The sequence below is a fragment of the Pipistrellus hanaki genome, assembly GCF_964339955.1.
Source record: "Pipistrellus hanaki genome assembly, chromosome: 17".
Lineage (NCBI taxonomy): Eukaryota > Metazoa > Chordata > Mammalia > Chiroptera > Vespertilionidae > Pipistrellus > Pipistrellus hanaki.
In genome coordinates this window covers 6,669,781-6,686,529 of record NC_140519.1, presented here as the reverse complement: position 1 = coordinate 6,686,529, position 16,749 = coordinate 6,669,781, and positions in this window count along the sequence as shown.

Genomic DNA, 16,749 nt, shown 5'->3' with positions numbered 1-16,749 from the left:
TATTCATCCTCCCAGGGCGTTGTTTTCCATTGTCACAGATTAGGTAAGATCAGTTACGTGAAGCGTTTACACCACATGTGTCAAACACGTGGCCCTCGGGCCAAATCCAGCCCGCCAGGCCTTGCAATGTGGCCCGCACCGCGCTGTCATCACTGCACTCCGCTGTCAGTTTATGACATTGTCAGTTTATGACTGTTCAGTAAACCATTCGGCCCGCGATTTAGGCCGGATTTTAGATTTTGGCCCCTTCTCTGATTGAGTTCGACACCCCTAGTTTACACAGTGCTGGGGCATTCGTTCTTCACATACAGCTGCTGTTATTATAGCTGCTGATACACCTGATTTACCAGGGGCTGCGTCACTGAGTGCAGGCTTCCTCCGGTTTCCTCCGGGATGCTGTTCACTCTAACGCGGCTCAGAGGAGGAGGTTCTTGTCTGGTAACTGGATGGATTACAACTCTTGAAAGTAGTTCTCTCTCTCTCTCTCTCTCTCTCTCTCTTTTTTAATAAATCTTTATTGTTCATATTATTACAAATGTTCCTCTTCCCCTCCCCCCCCCATTGCTCTCCTCCACCAGGTTCCCACCCCACCCTCTGCCCTTTCCCCACCCCCATTGTCCTCATCCATAGGTGCACAGTTTATGTTCAGTCTCTTCCCACGCCCCCCTCCCCCCTTTTCCCCAAGAATCGTCAGTTCACTCCCCTTCCATACCTCTGATTCTATTATATTCAACAGTTAATATTGTTCATCAGATTTTTTTTTAATTCCCTTGGTTTTTAGATTCACTTGTTGATAGTTACGTATTTGTTGTTCATAGTTTTTATCTTTATTTACTTTCTCTTCCGAAAGAACCCCCTTCAGCAATCCATATAATTCTGGTTTGGCGGTGATGAACTCCTTTAGCTTTTTTTTTTTTTTTTTTTTTTTTTTTTTTATTAGTGAAGCTCTTTATCTGGCCTTCGATTCTGAGTGATAGTTTTGCTGGGTAGAGTATTTGAAAGTAGTTCCCTTTTAAGAGGGTGAGAAAGCCAGTGTTCTCGTTCGATGCCATAGATCAGGCGTCTTCAAACTACGGCCCGCAGGCCACATGCAGCCCCCAGGGGAGTCTGATCCTGCCCGCCAGGTTTTTTGGGCAGTGAGCGCAGCCAAGGTGTTACAGTAGGGATTAGTAGTTCATATAGTCCGGCCCTCCAGCTCTCTGAGGGACCGTGATCTGGCCCCCACTTTAAAAAGTTTGAGGACCCCTGCCCTAGATCAACAGTCAGCAAACTGCGGCTCGCGAGCCACATGCAGCTCTTTGGCCCCTTGAGTGCTCTAACGCCACTTCTTCAAAACAGACTCGCCCAGGCCGAAAACAGACTTCTGCGCACGGGCCACGAAGTTTCAATCGCACTGTCCGTGTGCGCCCACACGTGGTATTTTGTGGAAGAGCCACGCTCAAGGGGCCAAAGGGCCACATGTGGCTCGAGAGCCGCGGTTTGCCCCTCCGCACTAGATTATGGTGCGTAGAGCTAGAACATAAGCACCTGCTACACATGAAGAAAAGCTGTGCTTTTTGAGTCTTTTATTGGGGACCCTCCCCTGAGCAGCCTGTGCTGTGTGAGTGAATGAGGGCCGTACTAGGGAACACCCCCTGCCTGTCAGAAGCCACGGGAACTGTCACCCAGAACCGTCAGGCCCGAGTCCTGAGAAGCGCCGTGTCCCGCTGTTCTCATACTTTCTGCTTTCTCCAGATGCTGTCTGAGGTGGCCTGTGCTGCCATGCTGTGCAGAGTGCCCTGCACACCCACGCTCCCAGCTCCCAGCTCCTAGCTCACTGAGGCCCGAGGGAAGGCACCTGGGCGTTAGCCTGCAGGCAGGAACTGTGGACCTGGGAGCCCCAGGGCACGGTGTAGAGCCGAGGGAGAGAGGATCTCAAGTCTCCTGTGTGGATCCGTGCCCTTTCCTTAAGGTGACCAGACGGCCCACTTTTGGCGAAACAGTCCCGATTTTTAACAATTTGTCCCGCGTCCCACGGCGTTTTAAAAAAGTCCCGATTTTATTTTATTTTTTTAAATATATTTTTATTGCTTTATTACAGAGAAGAAGGGAGAGAGATAGAGAGCTAGAAATGTCGATGAGAGAGAAACATCGACCAGCTGTCTCTTGCACACCCCCTACCCTGTCTCTTGCACACCCCCTACCGGGGATGTGCCCGCAACCTATGTACATGCCCTTGACCGGAATCGAACCTGGGACCTTTCAGTCCGCAGACCGACGCTCTACAACTGAGCCAAACCGGCTTCGGCAAAAGTCCCGATTTTAATGGGGACTTTTTTAAAACACCGCGGGACGCGGAACAAATTGTTAAAAATCGGGACGTCTGGTCACCTTACCTTTCCTCTCAGCGCCACTGGAGCCTGTGACCTTCTCTGCTGAATAGCAGGTTCCTCACCTGTAAACTAAGAACAATCCCTCAACATTTGTTCTTGGTTTTTACAGGCATGCCCTTTTTGGGAGATCCTACCCTGTTTCCCTGAAAATAAGACAGTGTCTTATATTAATTTTTTTCTCCCAAAGTTGCGCTAGGTCTTATTTTCAGGGGATGTCTTATCTTTCCATGTGCTAGGTCTTATTTTCGGAGGATGTCTTATTTTCAGGGAAACACAGTAGTAACACATCTGATTCTTTTTCTTTTTCTTTTTTAATCTTTGATCAAGAACATGCTTAGAGCCAAAACCGGTTTGGCTCAGCAGTAGAGCCTCGGTCTGCGAACTGTAAGGTCCCAGGTTCAATTCAGGTCAAGGGCATGTACATTGGTTGCGGGCACATCCCTGGTAGGGGGTGTGCAAGAGGCAGCTGGTCGATGTTTCTCTCTCATCTACGTTTCTAGCTCTCTCGCTCTCCCTTCCTCTCTGTAAGAAAATCAATAAAATATATTTAAAAGAAAAAAAAAAGAACATGCTTAGAGAGAGGTCAGGAAGCGGGAGGGAGAGAGAGAGACATCCGTGTGAGAGAGAAACATGGACCTGCTGACTTCCATGCATGCCCAGACCAGGGATCTAACCAGAAACCCAGGCATGTGCCCTGGGCCAGGAAGGGAACTGGCACCCTTTCTGTGCACAGGCCGGCCTCAGCCAGCTGAGCCCCCGGCGCCGCTGCTGTTTCCTTTGAAAGGCAAAAGGAGAAAAAGCCTTTGTGGACCGCCACACGATGCCAGAGAGCGGCTGCCGGACCCTGAGCTGGGCCGGCCACCTGCCAGGCTGTTTCTGCAGGTTTTCTTGCTCCTGCCCGTAAACTCCTTCAGGACAGACAGGGGATGTTTAAAATGCCGGAACGCATTTCACAGCATGGCCCTCCCAACGTTCTCTGTTCCCAGTTACCCTGAGGAGTCTCAGTGGTGCCAGGGCACAGACTGCCATGAGTGGCTCTGAGAAGAGGGGTGTCATCGGGCAACACATACCCCACCCTGAACCGCACTTAGCCAGAGGCTGTTCTGAGATGCAGGTAAGTTCACCCGGGGGTGCTGGGGGCTTGGCCGGGCCTGGTGGTGGTGACCTGAGTCCTGAAAATCAAGGAGGCACTGCCCAGGCAGAGCTGAACTTAGAGGCCAAGATCCACAGGCGGTCACTATAACCTGGGCCTTCGGGTGACCTTGCTTGTACTCAAAGGCTAGTGGGGCCAGGCAACATTCCAGAGACAAGGGAAAGAAAGAAGCAAAAGGTGTTTGGATGCGTTTTTGCTATGGGCTGAATTGTGTTCCCTCTACATATGTGGAAGACCTCAACAACCGCCCCCCCCCCCCCCCCAGTGTGGTGGTTTTGGAGATGGGGCCTTTAGGCTTAGAGGAGGGTGGGGCCCCCACGATGACATTAGTGCCCTTATAAGAAGAGACCCCAGAAAGCTATGCTCTCTCCACCAGGTGAGGACAGTGAGAAGGAGCCTCTGGAAATCAGGAAGAGAGCTCTCACCAGCCCCTGACTGTGCTGGGATCCTGATCTCAGACGTCCAGCCTCTAGAACTATGAAAAAATAATTCTGTGTTAAACCACCCAATCTCTGATATTTTGTTATGGCAGTTGACTAAGACAATTCCTATTTTGAAACTCATAGAAATTTAATGTATCTTTCCGGGTAGGCATTTCTGTTATAGATGTGTTCTATTTCACAGCTTTTTAAATAGATCAGATTTTGTCCTGGCCGGCATTGCTCAGTGGTTAGAGCATCAGCTTGGGAACAGAAGGGTTGGCAGTTCAATTCCACTCACATACATGGATTGCAGGTTTCCCACCCTGGTTGGGGCTTGTGCAGGAGGCAACCAATTGATGTGGCTCTCTCAATTTGATCTTTTTCTCTCCCCATCCCTTCCACTCTCTCTAAAAATCAATGGGGGAAACATCCACCAATAGGATTCACAAAACAAAAATCATCAGATTTTATTTTATCAGTAATTGAAAGAGCTAAACAAATGATTTTTATACATTTTCCCACTTAAAAGACCCCATTTTTACAGCATCAAAGATATTTTATTCTAAAAAATTTTTGTTTTAAATCCCTTATCCACAAGTTAATGAAATAGGACAAATTTCTTTTCAAATAAATGGCAAAGAGTGTGGTGTTTCTGGCAGGTGTCACTATTCAACAGGTGCATGGGGTTCGGTCTGGAGTCCTCTCTCCTTTCTGAGCTGCTCATTAAATGACATCTATCTCTGCTGCCGGTTCCCACCATGCAGACCTGGTCCTCCTGGCCCCTCCCTGGGACACGAGACCAATGAGCCTGGACTCTCTTCAGGCTTCTACTTCACCCCCCAACCCCTCCCAATCCCAGAGTTCAGTTTACTGTAGACGTCCCTCTAGATAAAGTGACCAGACGTCCCGCTTTTGGTGGGACAGTCCCACTTTTTAACAATTTGTCCCACGTCCCTCGGCGTTTTAAAAAAGTCCAGATTTTTTTCCAAAAATCGGGACTTTTTTAAAACGCCGTGGAACTGTCCCACCAAAAGTGGAACGTCTGGTCACCTTACTCTACAATCAGCTGCCAGGTGCCAGGCGCTCATTCGCCCTCTCTCCAAAGCATAGAAGTTCTCGTTCTCATTAGAATGTGTTTAAAAAGAGAAGCTTCACGAACGATTCTTTGGCATTTATCGTTGTGAACTTAGATCCCCTTAGAACACATGTGTGCACACACACACATCTCGCAGTAAGAGTTTTCCACACAAGGCATGGTATTCTAGACTGTAAACATTCTTCCTTCTTGGATTGTTGGACTGGACACTCAGGCCCACAGCAGTGAAATGGGGTGGACACACCGAAAAGCTTCGAGAAGATGGAACAGAAACACAGCACAGTGGCCTCTGGGTCAGCATTTTCTCTCTGATTCTCCTTGGTGACAAGCCCGGCAGGGAAGGAGCCCAGGAGGCAGCCTGATGCTCCCCAGGAGGACTTCTCCATAGGTTTACCCCCAGGACCTGGTTTCTAGGGCCCAGGGCTTCAGTGCCAGCCAGAGAGGGTGTGTTAACAGATGTAAGGGAATAGCGTTCTGCAGGGTGAGAAGCTTCCATGCAGTGGGTCAGGGCACTGTGCTGCCTGTAGGCCCTCTACAGGTGTACGTGGCATGGGTGGCATAGGAGATGGTTTGGTGGGCTGTTCCATGGTGGGAGAAGAGGACCTCCAGGGTAAGACCTGGAGGAGTGTAGAGGGCCGCTTGGGAAGGCACATGGGCAATTTTCCTTCATTTCATCACCTGAAATCTAGGCGTAGGCAGAGCCAAGCCCTGGGAACATGTTTCCCCAAGATGGCGGGCATGTTGTCAGCTTGGCCTTCATATCAGCCCAGGTGTCGGCAGGGGCAGGACCAGGCATACCAGGGCCTACTTAAGCATGCAAGTAAGTTGGTGATACTTCCTGGTATTGGGGGTGTAAAATAAATGCACTGGGAGGGGCTTTCGTGGTCATCTTCATGCCTCTCCAGCAGACAGAATGGCGGCCAACCCAACTCCCAGCTTAAAATCTATCTCTGTGTCTTCTCTCTTTATTTCTATTATTTCTCAATCCCTGGCCACCTCCACTTAGAACCGGTTCGTTCATCTCTCTTTCCGTGCGGGACGTGGAAAAGGGAGATCCCTGCCATGTCAGGCCCCCGCAGAGGAGGAGAGGAACAGTCCGGTGACAAACGATGACCACACCAGTGAGGACAAAGAAAATGAAACAGGACAAGACAGCCAGGCTCAGGACAGAATGGGGAGGTTGTGAATGCCCATTACACACAGCTGAGGGGATACAAAGAGAAAGCACACGTAGGAGACAGAAGTTCTAGAATTACCTGGAAATCTGCTAGGAATGTACCTGGATTAAGGGTACGGTTTCAGGGAGGGAAGAAGGAGAAAGCAGCTCTGAAGGAACTCTGAAGGGCACCCGGCATGTCATTCTATGGAGACCAGGGAGTGAGTGGAACATCATGCCCAGACTGCTTACTCCACAGCTGTCCGCAGCTCTTCGCACCACCAGTTACCTGCAGGGCAAGGTGATGCTGACCCAGGAACTGCACTTTGGGGACCGCTGGTCTGGGAGACAATTTGTCTTTGTTAATAGAGAAACTTGGTGTCACAGAGGGCAGCTGAGGAGAAAACAAGGCGGGAGGGGTTCCAGTCTATGGGATCACCATGAGAGAAACAACATTCAGCTCTGTGTCTTTGAAGTCAGCCAAGATCTTTCAAATGATAAGATCTGTGCACTTTTCTAGTTAATTCCGGGTAGATGTTAATTCCTGAGGTCCGATGCATTGGAATGGTCTTGTTGGTGGTGGTAAAGGATTTGGTGTATAAGAAAGTAACTCACCACTTGAGAGACCACGGACTCTGCAAATAAGTTTCCCATGGGAAGGGCTCAGTGGAGGAGACAGGAAGCCATTGTCTCCTCTGTGTCCAATGACATGTGCAGGCCCCAAAAACAAATAAATGAGCAAATAAAAGATAAAAGCACAAAGGAGACCATCCTTTCCATCTGCAAAGGCAAAATAATTAAAAAGTAGGTGAACATTACAGTGGTAATAATAGAACTTAATGTTACGTGTTAATTATATAAACAGAGAAACTTATAATTCCTCCAGGGCCCACTCCCTTCTTTTGTATTGAACTGTGACTGTCTATATCAGCGTTTTTCAACCGCTGTTCCGCGGCACACTGCCTGGTGTGCCGTAGGTGCAGACAAGACAAGAATTTTATAATTTTTCACTATTTTGTTTACTTAATATTTCATAATAAAGTAATTATAAAATACTTTCTTTGTGTTTATTTGATTCCTATTCAAGAGAATTACTTTATATATAGTCAATATAGGCACAGAGTTAAATTTTTTAACATTTTCTAATGGTGGTGTGCCTCGTGATTTTTTTTATGAAACAAGTGTGCCTTTGCCCAAAAAAGGTTGAAAAACACTGGTCTATATCATACATATACGTGTGTGTGTGTGTGTGTGTGTGTGTGTGTGTGTGTTCCAAGTTCAAACCGTAGAATCATGCTGTTCAGACTAGTAGTTCTCAAGCTTTTCATATATGTTGGGTGTATCAGAGTTCAATATAAAATACACAATATACACTGAGTGGCTAGGTTATTATGATCTCTAAATGCATCTGGCCACTCAGAGTGTGTGTGTGTGTGTGTGTGTGTGTGTGTGTGTGTTTATTAGAGGCCTGGTGCATGAATTCGTGCATGGGTGGAGTCCAGCAAGCCTGGCCAGGGAAAGGGGATTTGGGCGGTTGGCCGGCCTGCCTGCTGGTCGAATTCCTCATCAAGGGGACAATTTGCATATTAGCCTTTTATTATATATGATATACACTAAATAGCCAGATTATTATGCATTCAGAGATCATAATAATCTGGCCACTCAGTGTATAACTTCAGGCCCTAGAACTACGCCATTCAGCCTGGTGGTTCTCAAACTTTAGCGAGCACCAGACTCGCTTGAAGGACTTAAGAATACGCAGGGACCTGGGCCCCTCCTGGAGGGGGCCTGATTCAGGAAGTCTAGAGTGGACGCAAAGATTTGTATTTCAGCTTCCCAGGAAAGACTGATGTGTGTTTAGGGCCATACTTTAGGAAGTGCGGCTTAGCTCTATAGTTCACAACTCACACCTTGGCCATACATTAGAATAACTTGAGGTGGTTTATTATTATTTTTTTCAATCCCAATTCTTATCACAGACCTCAAAACAAATCCAGAATCTCTGGGAATGCAAACCAGGCATCAGCAGGCTTTTGTGCTCAGTGAGTCCAGCGTGGAGCCACCGAGGAGCATGTCTAGCTAAGTCAGTAGTGGTCACCTCAGAGTCACTGGGAGGACTCCCGAAACCAGACCGCTGGCCCCTCTCCTGGGTTTCTGAGTCAGCAAGTCTGGTTGGGTCCGAGAACATGCACTCCAATCACGGTCCCAGGTGATGTTGCTGTTGGTCCCAGAATCACCCTTGGAGAACCACCTCGTTAAGACCAACTGAAACAAACCTGGGACCCAGTAGGAGATCTGGTCTAAAAGACTAAGGTAGGCTCCCAACCCCCCAAAATACAGTGGTGCCTCGCATAACGAACGCCTCGCACAGCGAACTTTGGACAGGTTTTTCATGAAACCATCGGCCAAAAAGCAGAAAATGGATGAAGATGTGCAAGATTCGGTAGACTCTACTTAGTCTGTCTTAAAATTTAAAAAATGTGTGTTTTTTTTAAAAAAAATTATGTTTTTAGATGTATCTAAATAAAAATATGTCATCTTAGCATATTTTTTTTATGTCATCTTAGCATATTTTATGCTATAGAACGAATTATTTTTTTTAACACGTATTGTTATGGGAAAACGTGTTTCACATAACGAACTTTTCACATAACAAGCTTGCTCCTGGAACGAATTAAGTTCGTTGTGTGAGGCACCACTGTACCAACTACAGCTGGGCACTGGGATTTAACGAGTCCGGGATGGCATGGGCATAAGCATGCTTTTCAAACTCCCCCAGTGACTGTGTGCAGCTGAGACTGATGATCACCGCCACACCAGCCACGGATGCAGTGAGGGCCTCGCCTGTACCTTTGGTTGCTCCCCTGATTGACTATGATGTCTTCCAACTGTAATGTAGTCCTGCGTTAATAATTACATGCAATATATATCTCTGCTGCACTGAAGTAAATGGAAGTAGCCCTTACTGGTTTGGCTCAGTGGATAGAGTGTTGGCCTGCGGACTGAAAGGTCCCAGGTTTGATTCCGGTCAAGGGCACGAACCTTGGTTGCGGGCACATCCCCAGTAGGGAGTGTGCAGGAGGCAGCTGATCGATGTTTCTAGCTGTCTATCCCTCTCTCTTCCTCTCTGTAAAAAATCAATAAAATAAAAATTTTTAAATAAAAAATAAGTAAATGGAAGTTATTTCTGTCATTTCTGAATTTGAGAACCAACTAGGTTAAGAGAGGAGGGATTCTCCCCCTTTTATTGCTATAAATACAAGTTACTGTCTGAAATTGTTTTAATATAACATGGTAACCCACCCCTTTGTTGATCTGCAGCTAGTCATGTAAACAGAAACATTATAACTGTTATTATAACAGCAATTTCCTACAAATGAGAATTTATGCTTATATCTAAATACACTTGAAACCTGATCAAACAACCTCGCTCCAGGAAATGACTTTGGGTTTGGACAGCACAAACCAGAGAAAGGGTTTACTGCCAGCTGAAATTTTGAATATACGGGGTGATTTTAAATCACACAGTATGAGAATAGCTTGTCTGCTACGGACAGTGGAAGCTGAGACTTGGGGGTGGGGTGGGACGGGGAAGTGCCAGACGGACTCAGCTCCTAACTAGACCAGCTCAGCCACATCAGTCAAGTACTTGTTTGTAAATAATTACTTTGTACGCCAGCTTTCCCTGGAAACTATTGTGCTTTAGCAGCTGATCTAGTCCGTTAAAATTCGTGACCCTGCTAGAATATACTATGCAAGTTCCAGGTCTCTCATGGAAAAAGGCTTTAGGAATTTAGCGCTGGGAAAATTGAGAAGCTACCTACTGTGGTGATGACAAAAAAGACGCGCCATCGCAAGAACTGGCGAGGACCCGCAGAGACCGAGGAGCTGACGCGCGGCTGCCTGGGAACCGTGGCCAGTGTGGAAGCCGTCTGTCAGTTTCCTGAAAAGTTAAACATAAATGAGCACACGAGGAGCGATTCTGCTCCTAGGTATTCACTAAAGAGGAGGGAAAGCATGTCACACAGAAACATGTGCATGCGAACGTTTACAGCAGCATCGATACTAATGAAAGAGTAATATGCTAATTAGACCGGTAGACCTTCCGGACACCTTCCAGGTGTCCTTCTGGACAAAGTGGGGGGCTTGGCCAGCCTGCAAACCACCCCCAAACAACCCTCAACCCTCGCCCAGGCCTACCATGCCCTCCAGCAGGGACCCTCACTCGGATGGGGGCATGGCCAGCCTGCAAACTGCCCCAGGCTCCTCACCCAGGCCAACCCCGCCCTCCAAGGGGACCACCACCCTGACCTGGGACCCCCTTCAGGGCAGACCAGCTGGCCTCCACCCATGCACCAGGCCTCTATCTATACTGATGAAAAGGTAATATGCTAATTAGACCGAGAGACCTTCCAGGTGTCCCTCCTGACAAAGCCTTGGTGATGGGCCGAGGCAGAGGCAGTCAGGGGCGATCAGGCCAGGAGGAGAGGACAGTTGGGGGTGATCACGCTGGCAGAGGGCACAATTGGGGGCGAGCAGGCCAGCAGAGGGGGCAGTTGGGGGTGAGCAGGCCGGCAGGCAGAGTGGTTAGGGGCAATCAGGCAGGCAGGCAGGTGAATGGTTAGGAGCCAGCGGTCCTGGATAGTGAGAGGGATGTCCCACAGGGATCAGGCCTAAACAAGCAATCAAACATCCCCCAAAGAGTCCCAAATTGGAGAGGGAGCAACCCGGGCTGAGGGACACCACTCCCACCCCCACCCCCATGCACAAATTCCGTGCACCAGGCCACTAGTTATTCATAATAGCCCAAAGGTGGAAATGGCCATCAAATGTCCATCGCAGGTGAATGGGTACACTAACTGTGTTTATAGCCCATGCAATGGGATGTTAGTCAGCCGTAAAAGGGCAGTACGGACACACTCCGCTACAGTGAAACCATGCTCAGGGAAAGAGCAGTCACAGAGATGACATCATCTGGTTCCACCAGATGAAAAGTCTAGGGGAGACCCACGTCAGACAAGGCTGGAAGAGGCAGCAAGCACGATAGTGATTGCTTAGACCTGGGTGGAGGGAGGAGGGAGAGGAATGTGGGGAAGGGAAAGTCAAAGGGCTTTGTGTTATCTTTTGAGATGAAAACGTTCTAAAATGGACCCTACAGACAGCGGCGTTGTCCGTGAGTGTACTCAAGGCCGTGGAGCCTGCGCTTTGAGTGGGCATGTGAATTACGTCTCAGTAAAGCCACCCTAGACGGAACGTGGCTGACTGAGAAATGCGGAAAGCAGATTTCCATCAGCCCATCGCTGACATCACCTTGGACGTGACTCTGGGCGCATGCTCTCCGCTGGTGAAGGGGAGCGGGGTTTGGGGCGGTCTTCCCCTCGCCTGCTGTCCCTGCTGCAGGCGCCCCCTGCAGCCGCCCCGCGCGGGGTAGCGGGACGCCTGGTCCCCAAAGAGGCACCCCGCGGGGCCGCTGCTGGGGCGGGTGCTGAGCTGCGCCCAGAGGACGGAGCCGTCTGCGCACCGTCCTTATTCCCGACAAAGGGCGGCCGGCCTCCCGCGTGACCTGGCAGGCGCTGCGGCTCCCGAACGCGTTTCCCCCCATTGTGTGCGGGCTCCCGGCAGAGGGACGGCCCGGAGGCCGGCGCCCGGGACCCCGACCCCTCCCGGCGGGGGGGCAGGGGAAGCGGGGCGGGGGCGGGGAGGGCGCTGCCGGCGCAGCCCGGTTCCCACGCTCCATTGTGGGCGGCTGTGCTCCCATTCCCATCGCGTGTGCCAATTAGCGGGGCCGGCGGCCGGCTGGGCGGCGTGCGTCCGGAGCCCGAGCCCGAGATCGCTTCCTGCGGGAGCCCGGGCTCCGGCCCCTCCCGCTGCTCCAGCGGGGCCCCCCACCCCACCCCCGGGCCCCTGCACCCCGAGCTCCCAGCGTCCCCCACTCCCCCCGCTCCCTGCTCCTCCCGCTCCCCCCACTCCCGGCTCCTCCCGCTCCCCCCCACTATCCCGCGCCCCTGCAGCCCCTGCACCCCCAGCTCCCCGCTTCCTCCAGCTCCCCGCCCGCCCCCGTCCTCCCCCTCCCTCCGGCGCCCCCTCCTCCCCCCCCACGGGCCCCTGAACCCGGGCTCCCGGCGCCCCCCCTCCCCCCACTCCCGGCTCCTCCCGCTCCCCACCACCACCCCGCGCCCCTGCAGCCCCTGCACCCCGGGCTCCGAGCTCCTCCCGCTCCCCCCCCTCCCCTGCAGCCCCTGCACCCCGGGCTCCGAGCTCCTCCCGCTCCCCCCCCTCCCCTGCAGCCCCTGCACCCCGGGCTCCGAGCTCCTCCCGCTCCCCCCCCTCCCCTGCAGCCCCTGCACCCCGGGCTCCCGGCTCCTCCCGCTCCCCCCCCCCCTCCCCTGCAGCCCCTGCACCCCGGGCTCCCGGCTCCTCCCGCTCCCCCCTCCCCGGCGCCCCCCTCTCCCCGCTCTAGGCTCCTCCTGCTCCCCGCCCCCCTCCCCCGTCCCCTCTCCCTCTGGCGCCCCCCCCCGCTCCCCTGCAGCCCCTGCACCCCGGGGGGCAGGGAGGGGACGGGGGGGATGCTGACTGTGGGCACATGCCAGGAGGAGCGGGAGAGGCCGGGTTCAAGGAGAAAGTCCCACTAGATCCCGACGGCAGAGAGGCTTACAGGATTCCTCCACCAGCTCAGGGAGCCTTTCCCGGGAAAGTGTGGGAGAGTGAAATTTTTAAGAATCTGTGTTCACGCTCCGAAAAAACAAGCACATGCAACAGGGAAGAAGAAGAAAGGGCAACGTCACGTCGTGAGGGGTGGCTTTCCAATCGGTGGCTTGTGAGCCAGGGACTGGCCTGTGGGCTCAGGACCCTGAGTGTGACGCTGGGCGCTGAGCTGGTAGGAGGCGCAGGGAGGCCAGAGGCGGTGGGCAGAGGACAGGCCACAGGCCCCCTGGAAAGAAAACGCTTCTGAGTTCTTGGCCTTTGCTGGGCTGCAGGATTCAGTGACATGGATGCTCACAATGGAAGGCCCCACTTGGAGGACAATGTTCCCCACACCCCATTCCTATACATAAGAGGGAGCTGGCTCTCTAAAGGGCGGGCTAACCTTGTATGTCAATCTTATGTGTTCTAGCAACGGAGAAGGTTCTGCTCTTTCCATGGAAGGTGGCCGGGCGGCAGAGGAATAAGACGGAGAGTAACTTCATTCAACATGCCTCCATTAAGGATTTTGTTTTATATATATATAAAAACATATATATATAAACATATATATATATATATATATATATATATATATATATATATATGTTTTTATTGATTTTAGAGAGAGGAAGAGAGAGACAGAAACATCAGTGATGAAAGAGACCAGATGCCTCCTGCACACACACATCACCACCACCACCCTCTCCCCTCAGTGAGGATGGAGCCTGAAACCTCGCATGTGCCCTGACCGGGAATCTAACCGTGTCCTCCTGGTTCATGGGTCCGTGTCAACCACTAAGCAACACGGTGTGGGCCAGCAGAGATGTTTTCCTGTTGCCTGTGTGCCAGGCACTTGCCCAGAGCTGGAGGTGGAGCGATGAGACCCCTGAGCCTGCCTGAAGGCACGTGAACGCTTGGTTAAGGGGGACTGGGCAGTGGGGGTCTGTGTTGGGGACCATGAGCGCCAGACAAGGGCCCCAGAGCCAGCGGGGACTTAGGAGAGGCTCCTAGGGAAAGGGTGACTCGTCTGACGCTGCAGCCACAAGTGGCCAAGAGAAGGGACACGGGCATTCTGAGAAGAGGCGCCAGGCGTCCCCCTCGGCCTTGTGGAGTGTGAGCCCGGCGCTGCAGGGCCGGAGGGGGGTCACGGAAAGTCTTGTTGAGGTAACCTTGGACTTTAAATGCCATGACAGATTTTAAGCAAAGGAGTAAGAGCCTCAGGTTTGCCCTTTAGAAAGGTAACGTGGGCCCAGCCGGTGTGGCTCAGTGGTTGAGCATGGACCGTCTTTCTTCCCCAACAAAGGGTGGCCGACCTCCCGCGTGACCTGGCAAGAGCTGCGGTTCCCTAACCACGTTCCCCCCACTGTGTGGCGGAGCTCCGCCACAGGGACCGGTCAGGAGGGCACATGACCCAGGTGTGGGCTCGATCTACTGGGACATGCAGGAGGCAGCTGATCAATGGTTCTCACTCATCGTTAATGTTTCTATCCCTCTCTCCCTCTCCCTTCCTCTGAAAGCAATAAAAACATATTTTTAAAAAGCTTGGGTGGTTGTTTGCAGGATGGATTGCAGGGACTCGGGCTACAGGCAGGAATTGGGGATTGGGACTGACCCAGTGAGGGACGGAGGGGTGTGGAGAAGACGGCAGCTTCCGGAGGTGCTCAGGAGCTGGAATGACCGAGCATAAGGTCAAACTCATGTTGGCCACCGGCAACTAGGCGGCGGCAGGACCACCTCAGGTCTCTGTCTTGCACACCTGGATGAGTGATGGTCAGGTTCATGGGGGGTGGCAACTCAGAAGACAAAGACCAGGCTTTGGGCGGGCCACGGTATACCAGAGAGACTGTGTGCATCCAAGCAGGTACCCAGGTGGATGGAGAGCCCAGAGTGCGGGCTGGGGCGGCAGGGCAGGCGCTGAGGCCTCTCGCCCACCGGCACTCTGTGAGACGCTCACCTCAAGCAGCTCCAGGCGGCACTCAGGAAAGGGACCCAGGAGACAGAGGCAGGAGCCCACTTCTGTGAAGTACTGAACGTGGTCAGATTCACAGAAACATCTTATATGTTCTAGCAACGGAGAAGGTTCTGCTCTTTCCATGGATGAGGGGCTTGCCAGGGATCCAGGGGCAGGAAAAAGGGGGAATTGTGTTCTGATGGGTGCAGGCTTTCAGGCGGCAAGATGTGAAACTTCCAGAGGTCCATTCACAACCACACGGAGAGATCTACCTCCACTGACCACTTACACGTGGTTGAAATGGTAAATTTTATTATTTCTTTATCCTATATAATAAAAGGCTAATGTGAAAATTGTTCCATCCACCAGGAATTTAACCAGAAGTTCAACGGGGAGTTGAACCAGGGGGCGGGGCCAGCCAGCCAACCATGGTCCCTCCCCCTGGCCAGCCTGGCCCAAATGGCCCCAATCAGGGTGGGCCAGCTGAATCCCATCCATGAACAAATTCATGCACCGGGCCTCTAGTCACAATAATAATAAAGGGGGTGGGGAGGTAGGACTCAGGAGGGAAGGAGGTAACCCTGCCAGCATCCAATGCCCACGCTAGGAGGAGACACTGACCTCTGTGACGCCCTGTTGCCCCTTCTCTCAGGGAGGTGTAAGTTGAAATAGAGAGTTAGTATTAAACAGTGTGAAGCAGGAACCTTCAAAATGTCTGTGCCCCTTGACCTACATATGGTCTTCCACTGCCTGAACTCAGTGCTCCCCAAAACCCAAAAAACATTGGGGGTTTTGGAAATATTAGATATAATTTGTACACTAAGTATTCAGTATTAAAAAACAAATAATTAAACATAATTGAATACCATACAACTGTTATAAACCTTCACAGAGAATTTACAGCAAAGTAAATTTGAAATACTTACAAATTCAAGCAAAACAAAATTCAGGATATGAAATTGAGTGTATCATAACTAGATCAGACCCAACTTGGCACAGAAGAGCCCAGAGGAACACAGGCTAACATGTTTATGTTTAGACTAGAGGCCCGGTGCACAAAATTCATGCACTGGGTGGAGGGAGTGCGGGGGGGGGGGGGGGCGGGGGGGGGTGTCCCTCAGCCCAGCCTGCACCCTCTCACAATCCAGGACTGCTGGCTCCCAATCGCTCACCTGCCTGCCTGCCTGATTTCCCCTAATCATTTCTGCCTGCCAGTCTGATCACCCCTTAACCATTCCCCTGACATCCTGAACGACACCTAACTGCTCCCCTGCCAACCTGACTGCCCCTAACTGCCCTCCCCTGCAGGTCTAGTCCCCCCCAACTGCCCTCCCTGCAGGCCTGAGTCTCCCCCAACTGTCCTCCCCTGCTAGCCTGATCGTCCCCAGCTGCCTTCCCCTCCCGCCATCTTGTGTGTTAGAGTGATGATCAATTTGCATATTACCTCTTTATTATATAGGATACTGTTGGTTGGGGCCATCAGTAATACTTTTCGCATTTATTCTTCTATATTTTCTAAATTTCTATATTACACATTAATTATTTTATAGTGGGAAACATAACCTATATAAATTCTTTTTTTCTTAATTTCCCTACAAAATTTTCTGTAATTCCTTCGATTTAAAGAGAGGTGATTTGCATTTAGCTCAAAGCTGCAAAGCTGTGACTTTGGTGACTTATGTGTCAAAAGCCAAGGGGAAGGAGAAAGCATCTTTTAGTAAAAACTCAGAAAGACGGAGGATCCTCAGATATTCCGGTAGTCTGTCTTCTGGCTGCGCCTGTGTGGGAAAGAGGAAGCGGATCTTAGTCTCAGGAAGTGATGTCGGACAGGTTAGCTGATTGTAAGTGCTGCACAAGCAAATTAAGACCTCCCCTTTAATTGGGCGTAATGGGTTAGACGCGGTAATGGGCCACC